The sequence below is a fragment of the Crocodylus porosus genome, unplaced genomic scaffold (assembly GCF_001723895.1).
Source record: "Crocodylus porosus isolate Cpor-Errol unplaced genomic scaffold, CroPor_comp1, whole genome shotgun sequence".
Taxonomy (NCBI): domain Eukaryota; kingdom Metazoa; phylum Chordata; order Crocodylia; family Crocodylidae; genus Crocodylus; species Crocodylus porosus.
In genome coordinates this window covers 16,301,704-16,320,307 of record NW_017728915.1, presented here as the reverse complement: position 1 = coordinate 16,320,307, position 18,604 = coordinate 16,301,704, and the positions used below count along the sequence as shown (strand labels likewise).

The window sequence follows — 18,604 nt, the reverse complement described above, 5'->3', positions numbered from 1 at the left end:
GAGCCCTTTCTGGGGCTTGGCTCCTGGCTCCCAACTCTGGGGTGGAGCGAAGTCCCCAGCTAAGGACTTCCTCTCTCCTTCGCCCCCAGCCAGCCCAGAGGCCGAGAGGCAGTGTGGCTCTGGGGGTGGAGAGGCAAAATGAAGCCCCCTGCTGCAGGCTTCCCCCACCACCCCTAGCCAGCCAAGAGGCTGAGGAGGGGGTGTGGTTCTTGGGTCCCAGTTCTCGGGGCAGAGTCAAGGCCCAGTGCCAGCTTCTTTCTCCATACCCCCACCCCTAGCCAGCCCAGAGGCTGAGAAGGGAGCATGGCTCTGGGAGGCAGTCAATCCTCCATTGCAGGCTCCCCGCTCTCTGTATGTCAGCAGCACCCAGCTGGCGGTCTGGTGATCCACCCCCCTCCCTGTGCCAGTAGTAGTCAGCTGGGGGGTCTGCTCCCCTACCCACTCCTTAGTCAGAGAAATAACAGTGCTCCAGCTAGGGAACAGAGGGGTTGGGGTAGACCCTGCTCCCCTGGAGCAGCCAGCATAGCCCAGGGCTATTTTGAAAGTGGTTTAAGTACACTGAACTTCTGTTCTGTTACAGGTTTAAATCAGTTTCTGATCACTTAAACTGATTTATGTGCACCTTCTGTCTCTAACCTTAGGAGCCAGATTCGGACCACAGACCCCTTGGGGGCTAGATCCAGACCTCAGACTGTCTCAGGAGCTGGGCAAATGGGAGGCAGGGAGTTGTAGGCGTTAATGCAGCCAGTGCTTACCCCTGTTGCTGACACTCATCCCTAATGATGTTTCATATGCTAGATTTTGGCGTTGGTCCCTGCCCCTTTTCCCCTCTCTCCTGAATTCCTGGGCGAAATGACATGGCTCTACAAATGATACAACCTACAGGCTGTTTGTTTGACAGCCCTGCCCTAGATTGATTGTAATTTTGGAAGCATCAGTTAGTTGGTATGTTGCTTTCTCTTTAGATTACTAAGGATGGTTATTGCCTTAGACAAATAAGTAAATCATATCTGTGCTATCTAATTTAACTTTAAAATAATGGATAGGAGTGATAGTTGAAATACATGGATTTTCTTGTATTTTACAGTAGGCCAAGTGTTCTTTTGGTGATCTTTAATGATAATCTGTTCAGAGCTGTTCTTTAATGTTAAATATCCAGACAGAAAATCAACCATGACTGGTTAAGTTAATGATTGAATTATCTAGTTGGGCTCATGCCTGAAATACAGGGAAAGCATTACCTAATGTTTGTCTCTAACCTAAGTGGCACAAGGAAATGCTAATGAATCTCAAATTGAGAAACTGGGCCATCTATTGCCCTGCTTTACATTGAGTACCATATTTATTCTTTTCTTGTGTTAATATGGTTAAAAGAGCATGTTTAAATCATACAGAATGTTTTAAATACTATGTAGGCCTAATGTTAACATTTCATTATTGGAAGCATTAGTTAATTTCTGGTTTAATTTAAGACACTGAAACAAGTTAGCTTGGCCCTGTCCAAAAGAAATATCTCTAATTGATAAAATAAATAAATATGGGAGGAACAATATCAACATCACAGCTCAGAGCAGACTTGGTTTGAAAGGTTTTAAGCCCTGAACCATATGGAGTTAATGTGCAAGCAATTTCAGTTCCTCATCACATCAACTCTATTCAGGTTTACTGCCATAACAAATTAGTGTTAGGCTGGTTATTTAGAGCCTGTTTTAACCCTTCCCTTCCCTAAGTTAAATCTTGGGGATATTCTTTTAGGTAGAAGTTCGGAGTCTGTCTTTAAAGAATTCTGTCTTCCTTCTAATTTTTTCTCTCTGTAGTCCCTCTTGCAGTAATGCTTTAACACTTCACTACAAACTAATTTGCTTTGTTTTTTTAAATCAGTTGTTGGGTTATAGTGGGCTCACACCAGCTTTGCTATAAATTTTTCTCTTTATCGTCTGTTCTTTTTTTTAAGGACCTTATCTCCCATTCAGCAGTGTGTTCCATTTTGAAGTGACATCAGATTCATAAGATGTGAAACAAAGCAACTGAACCCCAGCAGTGAAGTGGTGTCTAATTTGTACATTTTGCTATAATTACTGAAGTTTTAAGATTAATTAATGTTTGTCTCAGAAATTTGTCATTGTATTTTGTGTAAATGGCATCATTCTGATTTTACAAGCATCTATTGATTCTGTGTTAATAGGCTTCAGATCCTTTTTTAAATAGTTTGTCTTGCCACTAGCCACTGCTAGTTTATAGCTCTTTTTAAGTAGCACATCAACATCCTTGGCTATCTGTTTTAGCTGCAGGGTTAGTAATATGGCTTGTGGTATGAAGACTTTTTTTTAAAAAAAAAAAAAGCTACAGACCATAGTATTATACAGAATCTCTGTTCAAACACACAAATATAAAAAAATAACGCCGTGAATGGAGAAAGAGAAATACATTTACTACCTCCTCAATAGTCTTCCAGCTCTTAGCGTCTTCAAACTTTCTATGCTGCTCGTATTCCTGATTTAGTTTCCCTCTTAGCATTGTAGGGCTGATGAGATGCTAGAAAGTTTTTTTTCCAGAAAGCATTCAGTGAGTAAACACAATCTTCCTCATGACCCCTTGAACTGCACACCCTAGTCTAATCTTTGTCTCTTTCTAAAAGACAACTTTCATAAGCTTTGAACTCAAATACAAGCTAAAACACAAACCTGGTGAGTTACCATGGTAATACTATAATAGTGACATAGGACTAAACCTTCAGATATTTGCATGCCATCATTAAGCAGCCAATGCAAAGATTCTGTTTTTACCTTTACCTCTAAAAACTATCACACTTGTATATTTACACTTGTATATTTAAAATTGCTATATAACATGAATGTATATCTCTGTGAGCCAAGGCTCAAATATACAGTAAGACCAAAGAGAAGAAGGTGAATTACTAAGTGAGCGGTTTTAGCAATTGGTTTCTTCTTTAAATTCTAGACAGTGCTTCTCCCCTGTTGAGACTCCTTTTTTCTCCCTTATCTCTCTTGTAAAGATGATCTATGCTCTTTGATGTCCTCTATTCCTTGTTAGATCACTTTACACGTTTCAGTTGCTTCCTCTGAATAGTGCAGTCCTTTATGCTGCAAGCTTTTGGGCAGTCATTACACTTGTTTTTAATGCTGAATTAGAGAAAATAAAATATTTTGCTTAAGAAAATACTGAAGCTTTATGTTCTTTTTCCCAAACAGAGGTTTTAAAGTTGAAATGTGTATACAGCTGTTGTATGAACTTTTTAAAATTCTAATGACAGCATAGCAGGAAAAAAACAATATAACATTCACCGTATAGGCTTTATGGCTAAGTATAGACGGTCAAAAAGCCCAAGGCAGAATCAGTTCAATATAGGCAGCTTCCTCTAAGCTGTGATTGAACCAATAACCAACTGAACTGACATTCAGTTTTCAATTGGGAAAGGCAGGGGGAGGCCTGCACTGACCCAGGCCAGTAGGCAGGGGACGCTAGAGCACATCTCCCAGTCTGCTGGCCACTGCCAGCCCAGCAAGTGTCCCCAATTGACTCCTCAGTACATGCCCCTAACCCCCTACTGCCCTCGCATAGGGGGTTAAGGACCTGCTGTCTAGGTGCTGGCTCACTTCGGGGGAGCCTCCCCCAGGCCAGACAGCCCCAGGGAGCTAAGGGAAGTTCTTCCCCTCCCAAACCCCAGAGCTGCTTGCCTTAGCTGTTGCAAGTTTCAGGGATAGCCTGGGGCATCCTCAAGGAGCACAGGGAGGTTCTTTTGCTGCCCTGCAACTCTCAGCAACTGAGGCAAAACCAAATGCAGAGGAGCAGGAGAATTTCCTTCCACTCCCTGAGGCTGCCTGAGACTTGCAGGAACCAAGGCAAGCAGCTCTGGGGTTTGGGAGGGAAATAATTCCCCCTCCCCCCCTGCAGTTCTCCGGGGCTGCCCTGGTGCCCCCATGCTGGCCTGCAAGGACAGGCACCAAGCTGGGAGGACTTCTTCCTCCATCCTGTGGCAGCCAATGAAGCAATTAGCAGCTTGGAAAGGGGAGGGCTGCTGACAGCCAAAAAACCCCCACTGCAGGGGCTTTCCCTCCCCACACAATGCTGTGTAGACCCTGGCTAAGGGGGGTCTGGGGTCTATCCCACCCCACCCATCCTTATGAGCTGACACACAGGAAGCAGGCTAAGGAACAGAGGTGTGAGCAATCCCTGCTCCATTGGAGGAGATAGCATAGCCCAGGGCTGCAAAGCATCATGGGATGCTGGGAGACTGTGAGTTAACTTGAATCAGGAAGGGATCTGGGACAGAAGTTCCATAAACTGGTTTAATCTAAACCAGTTAAGTCTGATACTACATTCAACCAGGTTTATCTTAACTGGTTTGGCTGTTTTGAAAGTGATTTATGTCCACTGAACTTCTGTATAGGTTTAAACCAATTTCCAATCACTTAAACCAGTTTATATGTAACTTTTGTCCCTAGCCTAATGGTTGTTATTCCTTTGTCATGATGTGTTCCCAGAAAACAGCTGACATGCATAAAAAACAGGAAAATCCACAACTGGATTGGTGAAATCCAGTGAATTAAACAATGCTCTGACAAAGGATGAAAGGATTTCACATTTAGATATTGCCTGCCATTCCTATTTGTTCTTGTAGGGTAGAAGGCAAGTTACAGAGTTGAAGAATTTCTACTTTGTGAAATTCTGAAATAAAATACTTTTTGAGTGGGTGAAAAAAATGAACCAAAGGTGATTACATCTATGACTAACTTCCTTTCCTCCCCCTGCTTTAGAGAGTTGCCAAGATGTGTTTTTATGATGTCCTGTTAATGAGAGAAACCAGGGGATTGTTGGGGCCTGGAGAATTCCCTGGCAGTTGAGATTGGTGGTTGAGAGTGGGGGGAAGGGTCTAAAGAAAGTATAATTACTAAGAAAGCCCTGCGAGGCAAGAAAAAGCTAATGGAAAGCAGCATAGAGTAAGAATAGGGTCAGGAATCTGACCACATGAGGAAGAGAGTTGTGTTGTAAACACAACAGGATTCAAGGTTGGATTACCTGGATTGTAAATCCAACTTCGATTATGTTGCTTCTAAAATGTACATTATATACCTACCTAAGAAAAGACTGAGCTTATTAATGTTTGGAAAATGCTGTGAGGCTGTCCTCGTGGGAGAATAGCAATGTTCTTCCTCAGTAAGATGAGGAATGGAAAAGGTTTTGGAAATAAGAATTCATAGGCACAAAAGCAGAGAAATCCCTCTGAAAAGATAAGGGGATTCCTGCCTCTTGATACTCTATATGTATGTTCATGCATACCCAGAGCAAACTGCTACCTGCTGTGACAATCATTCCAGAAGATGAACGGTGGACTAGTTTGCAAGATTCTTTTACGGTGCAGAGCAGAAATGTGTTAGCAACATCATCCACTGAGCTCCACATACATTACTGTTGTCAGAAATTATTTGACATTTCAGGAAGGTGATTGTCCAGAGTAACAACCCCATAAACCCTGAGATTAAAACATGATCTTATTCTGAAATGCCTTTGATGCTTTCCAGAATGCTGGCCAAAAGCAATGCAAGATACAGGCTGGACTCTACTATCCTCACTCACTTTTAGTGCCTTACGCTAAGCATTTTTGGGAGAATCCAAACTGCCTAGATGTCAGAAAATTAATTGAGCAGATTCAATGTGGTTTTGGGAATTTTTTATATTTTTCTTCTGTAAATCCCTAATAAGCCATGTACAGCTAGAGCTAAATGCATGAAAGTAGCTTAAGCAGCCATGGGGAAGCCTGTTGCATTGTTATATAATATAAAATTTCAGAACAATTCTCTTAGTTATTACTTCCAAAATATAGACAGCATAGTAGTAAACATTGGAAGTGAAGACACCATCCCCTGACCCATCTTGCTGAAATAATTTGCCCTGGGAAAGGGAGGAGGGCCAGTTTAAGATTTTTAACATTTTTTAAAGTTTCCATACATAGTAAGAAACCCCAGACAGTAGATTACATCATATGTCAGAAAACTTGCTTCTGACTTTGGCAAATGCTTAAATTGTTACATACCTGATACAAGAACCCAAATGGATATTTTTCAAACGACCACACCAAGACAGAGTGAAATGTTAATGAGTTGTATAAATGATGATTATTAGTCTAGAGGTCCTGTTACACATTTACTGGATTTTTCACCAGTAAACTAAGTGCTGAAAAAAAAATCTTAATTGTTGCCTTTATGAGAAAAGAAATCAAATAATTACTTCTGACTAGCAATGGGAAGCAAAATGAAAGGTGTATACTAGAAATCTATATGACCATCTTGATGATCTCACTGCAATGGTCTTCCTACCAACCCTTTTGGACTGGAGACAGAGTTCAGACTAGAACTGCCTACTTCCTTTTTTCTTGTGCAAGTAATTCCCAAGCTGTGTTTTCTCTCCTTTTCAAACTCTATTTAATCTACTTCCTCTTGAAATTATTGATGTATATTCTACATAGGTGGTGACCTACCAAATTTGTGGTAGCTGCCTCCTGATTTTGCAGGCAGAAAAATGTGGGGCCTGGCAGCCACTTCATGGGGGGAGGGGGACTTGCCCCCCCCCCCCGCAATTGGCTGACTGGCCCTGCCCCTTGCCACTGACTGGCTGTGAGGGCTGCCTGTCATGTGGCCCCATCCCTTGCTACTGATTGGTAGCGAGGAGCTGGACCACATGATAGGCAGCCCTTGCAACCAATCAGCAGCAAGGGGCAGCATCCATCTTGTTGGCAGCCCTTTAAGTGGGCAGGCCACCCCCTTCCCCACTTCAGTAGGCTATCACAGTGTCATGGGGACTGCTGGCTCCCTCTGGGGAGCCAGCATTTTCTTTTCAGTAACATTTTCCCCTCACCCCATGGATTTTGCAAAATTGAGATTCTGATAGGTCCCTATACATACAAGTTACCTATCCTGCCACTGCAGTCACTATTGTCATAGCTTTTAAGTGGCTCAGTCAAGCAGTGGCAGTACAAGCTGACTGTCCAAGAAATTATCTTGCTTCCTGGGTGGGCTTTACAATTCACACTGAGCTTTGTGTTAGCCTGCTACCAGCATGCAAGCTGTCATGGATAGCATTGCAGAAATGCCCACAACAGTTCTCTCTACACCTATCTATTTAGAGATATCTAATTTACTAGTTTAGTGTATTAACACAAGGACCTGGTGTATTCAGCCAGTATAATTAGCATTTTTAACAATTTTCTCTGATTAAAAAAAAATTACAAATTCTCTGATGAAAAATCACAGATTCTGACACCCCCCCCAAATCCTTTATTAAAATTAAAAGCCCCCTGCAGCACTCCCCAACCCTGCTGGTGCCTCTCACTGCCCCCAAAGTCCTCCTCAATACTGCTGGTGACCCTCACTGCCCCCACAACAACCCTCCTGCCCTACTTGTGCCTTTTGCCCCCTCCCACCCACAGCCCTGCTGGAGGGGCCCCCAGCTGCCAGGGTTATGGGGCCAGGGACCCAAGTCTGCAGCTCCCTGCCCCCAACAGCAGGCAGCTGCAGCAGAAGCAGAAGCAGCATGGAGCTGACTCCCCCACTGTTGCCGCCTGCTCGGTTGGGGTTGGGGCTGGGGCCAGCTCCTGGCTCCCTCCCAGCCCTGCCAGTGCCCCCTCCAAGCCCCAATTACCTCAGGCTCCTGGAGAAGGGTAAGGCTGAGCTGAGCCCAGCAGAGTGAGAGCCTCAGGCCCTGCCCTCCCCCTCCAGGCAGGGCTGGGCATTTTCCGCCCTGTTTGCAAACAGCTTTTGCAGGCTGCAGAGCTGTTTGCAAAAACAGGGAATCCATGGGTTTCTCTGATAAAAAAGGGAAATCCGTGGTTTTCTCTGTTTTTCCATGTGAAACGGAAAACCCGGATCCATGATCATCACACACATTCATTTGACCTTGTTACAAGGTAACTGTGTATATGCAGCAGCAATGTGACCACATTGCCTTCTCATAAGACAAAGACATGTCAATGGTGTTTCCAAATGTGCTTGGTTACCCAAAGGTGTTTCCATTAGTGCATTCTGGGAGAATCTGGACAACTCTTTGCTAGTATCTGAGAAGGTGGTGGGTATTTTTTCCTTTTCCTTTCTGTCCAGAATGATCTTCACCACCTGACACTGATGAGACAAGGGCTGAGCTAAGATGCATGCTTTTATGTAATCTCTGTCGTTATTGTTATTGTGTCAATCTGCAGAGGTGTATATTTTCTATAGTTTTCTCCCTTCCTAGGAACACCAGCCTTGCAGTTCAAGTTATTCTGCTTGAGCAAGAGAGAAATGCTTGTAAAAGACAGAAAATCTGTGACAAGGCACCTGGTTTTTAAGATGCAGTTGGTCTGATTCATATTGAAAGTGTGAACTTCAGTGATGTTAGATTTTGAGAGTCAGACCCAACTCTACCCAGCAGTAATCAAGAAATTTGAGGATAACAATGGCAGAACTTAGAGCATGCAACAGCTTATATGTGAAACAGTATCCCTGTAAGGAAGACTTGCATTAGTAGATAGGATACTAGAGCATACCACTTAACAGAGCTTAGCAAAGGATCAGTAGTTAATCTGTTCTATCACCAATTGTTTTTTAAAATCCAAACTGTAAACTCTCTGGAACAAGGACTGTTGCCTTTGTTACTTCTCTCTACACTGTCTAGCAGAATGGAGCCCTGACACTTTATTAGGATTCCAAAGAGTTATGGAAACATAAATAATAATTAGCCAAGTATACCATTTAGAGGTATCATAGATTTTTTTTATGTGCAACTGGTGTGGCCACTACCACTGGGTGACTTGCTGTTGGCATCATGGTGAAGAGTATTAATGGTGGTGGCAAGATTAATTTGGAGAACAGGCTTCATGCATAAAAGGGTCAATGGTGAAAGTGTGTAAGATAGTGAAAAGGCATCATTGAGCGTGAAGTGTCAGGTTATGGACTAGGGAGAGAAAAGATTGGATGGAGATGTACAGAAAAGCCACATGGTAAAGTAAGGATTATAACTTTGCTTAATGCAGTGGAGAAACTGAAACCAAAGGAAAAGGACTAATACAACTGAAGTGATGAATAAAGACTACTTTGGCAACACTTTAAAATTAAAGGTGAATATGAGATTGCAATAGTCAAGGCAGCAGTCAAGAAATCTTGAAAAATGTTACAACTGAAAAACTAGGATGATTTGGATGTGGCCTGCATGTTACAGAGTAAAGTCTATAAGGGGACCGTCTATTTTGGTCCCCAACCCTCCATCCATCTAAAACACTGTAAGGCCTTCCAGATGGGGATTGCCTCTATCAGCGTGGACAGCACCTAATTCAATTGGGCCTTGATTTCAATGAAGCCCTCCAGGCACTATAAGAATACAAAATGTTTATCTTCTTCACTACCTAAAGGAGAAAGATTCTGAATCTCTCACCATTCAATAGCAGTAGGCCAGGCAGAACTTGTCCTTCCCCTCCCTTGATCTCAGCTAATAAACAGATGCATCCCATATTATACAGATGACTGTTATTTCTACTGGTTTCTTGCCATAGATAATAATAAAAGCTAAAACAATTTAGAGCATTCAAAAATGTTAAAATACACACCCACTGACAAATCCAGGGTATGTCTAACTTGTTCTATGTTAAAGTTAAGGACTGAGTTGTTCACAGGCCTGTTGGAAGAATGGATAACCTTTTAAACAGTGTAAGTTTTTATCATGTGACATTTTCTCACATAAGAGATAAAAGGAACAAATTAAAGACATGAGGTAAGAGAAATTTGTTTGTTTGTTTCTTTCTTTTAAATAAGATTACCAAGATTTGTTTGCAGTTGCTATTCAAAAAAGCCATTGGAAAAATCAGCATGCTGTATACCAAGAACAAGTATTACCTTGAAAAGGTTGTCCTCTCCTGGATAATAGATTTTCAGCAAAAACACACTCAAGGAATAACAGATACAGAGTCTTGTCCCTGTCACTGCAAATTTAAATCCAGTCCAAAGTAGGCTCCTTTCTGGAATACATGAAGTGAGCAGGTGGTCTCAGTCCAGTCTGCAGCAGATGTACCCACATCACAAAAACCATGACACCTGGCACGAGCTCCAAACCTTGCTGGCAGTCTCAGAAGACTGAGGACTGATGTAGTTTCTCACTCCCTGAGTTATTTTCCATCAGGGTTGAGGCACAGCAAGAGTACAAGTGGGAAAGCTTATACTGTCTTTATGTCTAAATGCAAAGCTACTTGATGAGGTTCATCTGGTGTCTTTAAGTAATACTAAAAAATCCATGCAAAGCTTTTAATCCTTCACAAATCAAGAGTTGATTTCTGAAATCTAATTACACTATAATTTCACTTTGTTTTTATATCTTTTTTTTTTCCACTGGTTTCAATACTATCCAGAAATATGAGATAATCAGCCAGTTTCTGGCCAGCTGACATGTAAAATTTCTCATGTTTAATTTTGTCCTCCATTAAATATTTCCCAGGAAAGGCTGTTATTTTTTACATCTTGTTAAAGTGACATTAATTAACTAAAATATATACTTCAGATACAGACTTTTTTGCAATTTTCAAACAGATTAAATTAGAAAGTTTGAACTGAATTCCAAAGTTCACCTGGTAGAACATGCAAAGGGGTATTTATTTTACTGAGTAAAAAAGAGCATATTACTAAAGCTTTTAATCAGGCATACTCCTTTTCAGATATTCATTATTTGTATGAAAAGCACCTTATAGGAAAATTATATGACACAATTAAACGGGGCAGGAACTTACATGAGCATTTGTCAGTTGATCCATTGTACCTGCTTCCTGTGTTTTCCCCTATCCTGTAGTAGGGAAACTAAGCCAGGGAAAATTTACACAGGAGTGAAAGAGCTGCTTGATTACTGCAGTTTTGCTTCCACTTGCTCTAAAATAGAGCAGAGGCAAAAAACAGTTACAGTTAAAATGGATCAGCTTAAGACACAGTTAAGTTCCCCCCTCTTTTTGATAGTATAATTGTATTTATCTGTCCATACCCACTATTTAGGACCAAAAGTGAATACTTTTTATTTTAACTGGGCACAAGCTCAAACCTTGGTTCCAGCTGCTGCTTGCATTTTGTACAGTTTAAAGCCCAGAATAAATACTGAAACGTCAGGATGCCATTTCAAGTGTCCTGAACACTATGACAGTGTTTGATAAAAGATTTTCCTACTTCCTACTTGTGAAGTTAAATTTATTTATGTTTTTGAGGTATTCTAGTAGAGCGATGGAGGCCACAATGTCAGTGGCTAGGTTTTTGAGCTCCTGTGATAAAGGAATCACTGAGATGTTTATGCATCTTCTCCCTCTTCATATATATATATATATATGAGAGAGAATCACTAGCAATTTTTTAGTCATTGGAAAATAGAAGACACTTGGCATTTTTGTAATGCTTGAGGAAAATCATTTTAGTGATGTTTGAGTTATTGGAGAGTAAAATATACTTTTAGCATTTTTAAATATTTTGGTTTTTGGTTTACTAGTTAACTCAGAAAAATATCTGACCCATTAATACACTGACTGCATTTTTCCAAGTAGAGTGCATCTATTAAGATTTGAGGGGATAAAAACAAATGTTGACAGAAAAGTCAGTTTGAGAATATGTGGGTATACTTCCACTGCCCCTGTCTCCCACAAATCCTAATGATGTCTCCTGCTTTTATGACATCACAGTGTTCAGTGTCATGTCCTTGTCATATTTGACAGCAAAAGAACTGCTGGTGGGAAAGCTTGTAGATGCTAAGCCACAACCCTGCCAGGACTTTGGCAAAATGCTTAACATTACACACTGTTGGTGTATTTAAATGCACGCTTTACTGCAGACTAGATTAATCATCAATTAAAATATCACCGTCTACATGTGTACCAGAGCACAGTAAATTAACTCCATTATAAGATAGTACTGTTGGAGACAGTACTATCTTACAGCAGAGTAATTTACTGCACTAAAACACATGTGGACGCTGATGGCGGGTGTAAATTGTGCCCAGCCTGCTTCACCCCAGCTCAAATTGCTGCTGTCCCAGGTGTACGAGTAGATCCTGCTCCTGGGAGCAGTTTTCTCCACCTCAAATGGCTCTGGAGTTCATTGTGTCGCATTCATTGACTATGGATGCACCCAGTGTCTGAGAACCAAATCACAGCAGAATTAGGATGCAAGTTGCCCTATTTTTCTAGGGATATTTTTTTTAATTGGGCTTGTGACCCTTTCTTCTACTTCAGGGTATACAAAGAAAGCAACTTAAAAACAACAGTTATTTTCTTGCCTCTTCCCCCCATTCCCCAATTCTTTGAAATATCAGAACCCCCCATTTTGATTCTTTTTGCTTTCTCTGGAGCACTTGGTAGGTCTCAGAAGATGTTTATAAATTTTCACAATATATTTGCAACAAGGTGTTACTGAGAATTTAACAAACACTTTCAATCTCCATGAGGTGACTGTGCTCATGTCCTTTCATTTGTTCCCAGTTCTGATGGCAGTTTGAGCTCTTAAGTCCTAATTTTCAAAGCAAATACTATGTCAAACCCAGCCCCATCAAAGACTGAATTTCATTCTATGAAGCCTCACTCTTATTAGACAATGCAGATCCCATATCCCAAGGTGAAACATGCAAGTGCAAACAGGACAGTTATTAATAGATCTCAATGTGTGGGGAGGAAAAGGAGTGGTTCCTGGTTCTTGGAAAGTGGATGAATTTGGGTGACTTTAGTCTGCTTGTCTGGTGGTGATGCTCTGAGTGAGCATTTGTTTTGGGGCTGTGCGCTCTGGGTGTTTTCTGGGGGAGGATCATAGGAGTGTAGAAGTATACAAAAGACAGCTTCTAAGCAAACAGCAGGAGTGAGTGAAGAGGCTGCAGGACCAAAGCCTATCAGGGCAGGTCCAAGCCTGGGGCAGCTGCCAGTGCACAGGGCAGCACCAGCTCTTGCCATGCCAGTTGTGCTGGCATAGTCAGCTTTTGCACCCCCTGGCAAAGGAGATGCTTGGGGCTGGTGTCCTGGTTGTCCCTCTCAGTTACACTACTGCTACAGCACCAGTCAGAGACAAAGGACACACAGCAATCTCACTGAGTGCACACAGACATTCAAAATGCAGCATAATTAGAAAAATGGAACATTTTTGTAAAGACAGATTTGTAGCCTCCCCTGTTACCCCTTACTCCCTACCACTGGAGTGCTTCAAAATCATATATGTTGCTGCAGGCAGCCACAGACGTATGGTTCTGTTTCTCCCCCTGCCGACTCTTAGAAGTTGAGGGGGAACAGAACGGACCATCAGCGTAACCCTGTATCTCCCCACTTGCCTTTCCTCCAGTGAAAAGAGAGGAGCAGGAAGCAGCTCAGAACCTAGTGGGCAGCCTGGAAGCTGTGTATAAACACTATAACAGAGCCTCAGAAAACAAGTGCATGCTGCAGATAAAAAAGGGTAGTAAGGAATTTAGTAAGAACCATGCATGGTTTTAACAGCAGAGTAAAGGAGGCTAGTGAAGACAAAAAGGCAAAAAGGTTTTTTGCAATTTCTCAGTTGGTCTAGTAAAAGGTATCATTTTGGAACCAAGAATTCTACAGTTTTAATGTCCTTTTATTTCAAAAGTGGAAGACATGCTTAAATGAGGAAAACTGGAATGCATGCACAATTTGGCAAAAGCATAATGCGGTAGGTCAAAAAATGATTTTGAGCAGCTTGTGAAAAATGCTAATATTAATAAGATTTTTTAATACCTCAGAAATAGGAAACAGAAAAGAGTCAGTGGGACTATTAGATGACCAAAGTGTAAAAACGACAGGAGGGCCATGGTGGAGAAGGAAAATGAATTCTTTGAATCAGTCTTTACAGCAGAGGATATCGAGAAGATTCCCACACCGAATCAATTCTTCTTAGCAGATAAATCCAAAGAGTTGGATCAAACTGAAGTGACAATAAAGAAGGTTTTAGAACAAATCAATAGATTAAACACTAGTAAGTCACTAGCACCAGATGGCATTCGCTCAAGAGTTCTGAAGGAACTCAGATGTGAAATTGCAGAACTGTTGGCAATAATAGTAACCTATTGTTACAAATGGGTTCTCTGCCAGAGCACTGGCCCATTGCCAACAAAACACCTGTCTTCAGAAAGGATTCCAGAGGTGATCCTGGGAACTACAGACCATTGAGTCTTGTTTCTATTCCTCACAAATGGCTAGAATCCCTAATAAAGAATAAAATGAGTAGTCACATGATAAATATGAGGTACTAGGGAAGACTCAGTATGGGTTTTTTTTTGTTTTGTAAAGGGAAATCCTGTCTTACCAATGTGCTAGAGTTCTTTGAGGGTGTTAACAAACATGTTGACAAGGGATAGTTAGTTGATACAATATGCTTGTTTTCAAAAATCTTTTGACAAATGTCCCTTGGCCATTTTGCTCAACTTTTTTTAAATGACTTGGAAAAGGGAATGACTAGTGAAAACACAGATGAAGTTCACAGGTGACACTAAATTATTCCAGGTACTCTAATCCTGAACTGACCTTGAAGAGTTTCAGAAATATCTTGCAAAATTGAATGGACAAAAAAGTAGTAAATGAACTTCACTGTTGCCAATGCCAAGTAATGCGCATGGGGGAAAATAACCTAAATTATACATACACAATGCTAGGCTCTAAACCAGGTGTTATAACTCAGACAAGAGACCTTAGACTCATTGTAGACAGTTCTCTAAAAACATTGGCTCAATGCATGAGCGATTAAAAAAGCCAACAAAAAGTTGGACATTATTAAGAATGGAATTGAAAACATCACCATGCCTCTGTATACATCTACGGTGACCCCATATCTTGAATACTGTGTACGGTTTTGATCTCCACATCTCAAAAAGGCTGTAGTAGACTTAGAAAAGGTACAGAGAAGGATGGTTAAGGTATGGAGTAGCCTATGGACCAGGAATGACTGAAAAGGCCAGGATTCTTCAGTTTGGGAAGGAGAAGCCTGTTGGGGAAGAGGAAGTGGGGGGCATGCAGGTATGATAAGAGGTCTACAAATAATGAATGGTGTGAGTAGAATGAATAGGAAATAGGTCATTCACTGAATCCCAGAATACAGTAAATAGGGAGCACTCACTGAAATTATCAGGAGGCAGGTTTAAAACAAAAAAAGGAAATACTTTTTACAAAGTGCATAGTCAGCTTGTAGGAACTGATCCTAAGGAGATTATGAAGGCAGATAATGTAACTAGATTCAAAAAGGGATTAGACAAATTCATGGAGGACAAATAAACTGGGGGCTATAAAGTAGAATAATCAAGGATGTAGTGTCTGACATCCCTAAACCAATTTTAGCTGATACCAGAGAGGCCGTGATGGATATGTCTAGATTATGTTACACATACCCATGTCATACTACTCTTCTTCTAAAGCATCTACTACTTGCCACTGTCACAGATACAGTACTGGGCTAGACAGACCATTGGTCTGAGCCGGTATAGCACTTATGTTTTGAAAAAACGAAAACAGGGCAGTCTATTGCTAGAATTCTGCTATAATAGTTTTCTATAGGAGATCAGGCAAAACTTGTGTCTGACAGTTTCTAGGAAATGTTTCAAAGTCTCCCCCTTCAGATTTACTTGCCATGTTCCAAGGGGTATGATTTAAATATTCATCTAATTTCCAGACCACTCTAATCTCCTTCATTTCCAAACACACAAAAACCCACCCAAAGCAGATTTCTGACACCTTGAAGGGGAAAATGTCAGAACTTCCATGATGCTGACCAGGTATACGGCTATTGATTTGATGTGGAAGGTACTCAGATATTAAAAAAGCAAAGCTTACTGACTCAAAATTCTTTTCTGTAAGTGCTCATATATTGTTCTTTTGGCTTTGTGGTAATATTATTTCTTTATTGTTCTTCAGCCTTCAGAAGTTCTGTACACACTAGAGAAATTTGGCATCCTATCTTTTAGTCCCCCGGACATTTGTAATTTAGACCCAGGCATTCCAAATACAGTTTGAACACACTGTATCATTGGTTCTTATATCCCTTCTTTTTTTTACAAATTCAGTTTTCTTTGTACACAGAGCCAGAGTCCTAAAGCCTAGGTTAAAAAGGTGGGGGGAAGGAGGAAAGACCCTCTGCATCACGAGTTTCTAAAATAAAAATATACTAGAACAGAAAAATTCAAAAACTTTTCAAGTCCTTCTATGTCATCACTAAAACAATGTAGAACAGTCAATTTCCATATACCCTATGCCCTTCTTGCAGGTCAGAAAAATCTGCTTATCCCAGGCCTTATCTGTACTAAGTGAATCCATTGGTAATAGGTGTTGTACAGCATGCGGTGGTTCTTGGGTTTTGTGCATCTAGGCAAAGGTTTGAGTAGGGCCACAAACAGGTGTTACATTTGTAGTGCTAAGAACATCTTTTTAGCACTGCAAAAAGCAAGCACACAGCTGTTTAAGTGGCTTACAGCACAAACCATGGCAAAACTGCCCCAAAACGTTACCTTTTTCTGGTCCATGGAGTCCTATCACCCAACCTACAGTGCTGTCTGAGTCTGGGACCAGTGCACCACATGCAACACATGCTGGTCGCAACGCCACATACTACATGTGGTGGGCAGAGCCTGTCTGGTATGAGCCGCACGTAGTATGGGGCTTGGGGCCCATACATGCTGCATGTGATTCCTGTGCTGGACCACCCCTGCATATTGGATCTGGGCCCAGTTTGGATCAGGCCCACAGACTCTCCTGTGCACCACCTGGGCAAGGGTGCCATGCCACATGCAGCATGTACTCTGGTCTAGCCCTATACACTGCATGCCATTTGGAGCTGGGGTGACATGCTGCAATTGGCACGTGGGGCTGGAGTCGGTGTACTCTGCATGCAGTTCTAGGAGCCAGTCCGGGGCACATGTTGCATGTGGCACCTGTGCCAGACTGGCCCTGTGTGCTGCATCTGGCCCAAAGTCCTGCCCCATGTGCTGAAGCCAGTGCACAAGGCTGATCTGGCATGGACACCACATGCAGCACATGCTTCAGACCAGCCCTGTGCCCCATGTGTGGTGCCATGTGATCTTTTTAAGTGGTGGAAATATCCTACTGTGCTTCCTTTTCTGGGAAATGCTATGTGGGGCTGGACTGTGAAGTGGCTGTGGTAGGAAGAACCCCCTGAGGCTGCTGCTGCTGGCCTCCTGAGAACCTAGACTGTCAATGCCACCAACATGAACAGGACACGGGAAGTGTCACCCCTGCCCCTGAGCTCTCTGGTGGGCAGGAGGTTCTCCTTGGTCTTTATGCATTGAGGCAAAGGTGGAGATACACATCTCCCTCGTATGGGGAAAAGGAGGGACTCCCCCTGCCACATCTGCAGAAGGTGCTAGATTTAGAAAAGTTGTAGGGAGTGCCTTGAGTCTAAAAAAGCTTGAGAATAAAGTGGCAATGGTTGAAGGAGCCAATGGAGAGGCAAGCAGTAAACAGGTGACCTTGGCACTGCCCACAGGGTGTAAGGCATTGGCAGCCCTGGGAAGGACTCTCCTTAGCTACCCCTTTCTCCACCCCCCCGCAGAGGCTTTGACAGTGAAGCATATGCAAGGTTAGCAACACCCTCCCCTGTTATGTGGGTTTGAGGTGCATGAAACACAATGCTTCAGATGAGAATGCCTGTCCATACCCTAGGAGTAAATTTGCGTGGTTGGGTCTATTTTGAATGCTAATGTGCTTGGGCCAGTGGTTCTCAACCTTTGGAAACTCAAGGCCTCCTCCCCAGACTCAAGGCATCCTTTGGAAAACACCAGCTCTTAGTTTTCACATGTTGTATTGCTACTGAAACCTACCAGAGCAATTCTGCTGCAAAAAGCTCAGAAAGACCACAGCTAGGCAGGGTGTTTTTAAATCTATGGATTGCTATTTGAAAACGTGGGGTCTACCTTGCAAATTGTGTTTGTGTACCTCATGATTGCTCGGCCACCTGCAGCACCTTCAAAAGGCTCTCAGGGCAACACGTCTCCCGGCGGCTAGCAGTCACTCTTTCATGTTCCCTCGCTGAGCGTCTCTCAACTTGCGGGTCACAATCCAAAACTGGGTCACAAAGACATATAAAAGGTGGCGAACAAACTTTAAAAATGGATTCTCTTTTAAAGGGGAAAAACGTGGGAAACCCTGGCTTTTCCCTTGTAGGCCGGTAGCCCTGCAGGGGCTGCCCCACACACTGGAGGCAGGGGCAGCGGGCTGGGGCGGGAGCATTGATGTTTGCACGTGGGTCCTGGTACAAGACAGGTCGAGGACCACTGCTGGAGTGTAACGACCTGGTTAACGCGGACTCCCCCTGCTGCCCCGCCGGGGAGAGGCAGGATCGCGCCCGGCACGGACTCCAGGCGAAGGGAGCGCTCCAGGGACGACTCCCGGCGGGCAACGGAGGGGGCCGCGGACAAGCAGCGCGTTTCCCAGGGCTGCCGACGCCTCGCCCGCGGCACCTGCAGCCGGGCCCGCCCGAGCCGTTCTTGCCTTGCCGAGCTCCTGCCCCCGCTTCCGGGGGCGGTTGCCGCGAGGGGCGTCCGCGCGCTGTGCTGAGGGCGCGGGGGGTGGCGGTGACGCCGCTCGCTCCTTTATTACGCT

The 18,604-nt window shown here is 42.9% G+C and overlaps 1 long non-coding RNA gene across 1 annotated transcript in view; it reads left to right on the top strand.

Moving 5' to 3' along the window:
* LOC109310539 overlaps positions 1-12,065 on the top strand; it is a 14,803-nt gene extending 2,738 nt beyond the window's left edge. The window contains exons 2-3 of the long non-coding RNA XR_002101243.1: positions 2,907-2,909; positions 12,055-12,065. This is a non-coding gene — a long non-coding RNA (uncharacterized LOC109310539). The remainder of the gene's footprint in view (positions 1-2,906; positions 2,910-12,054) is intronic.
* The last annotated feature ends 6,539 nt before the right edge of the window (positions 12,066-18,604 follow it).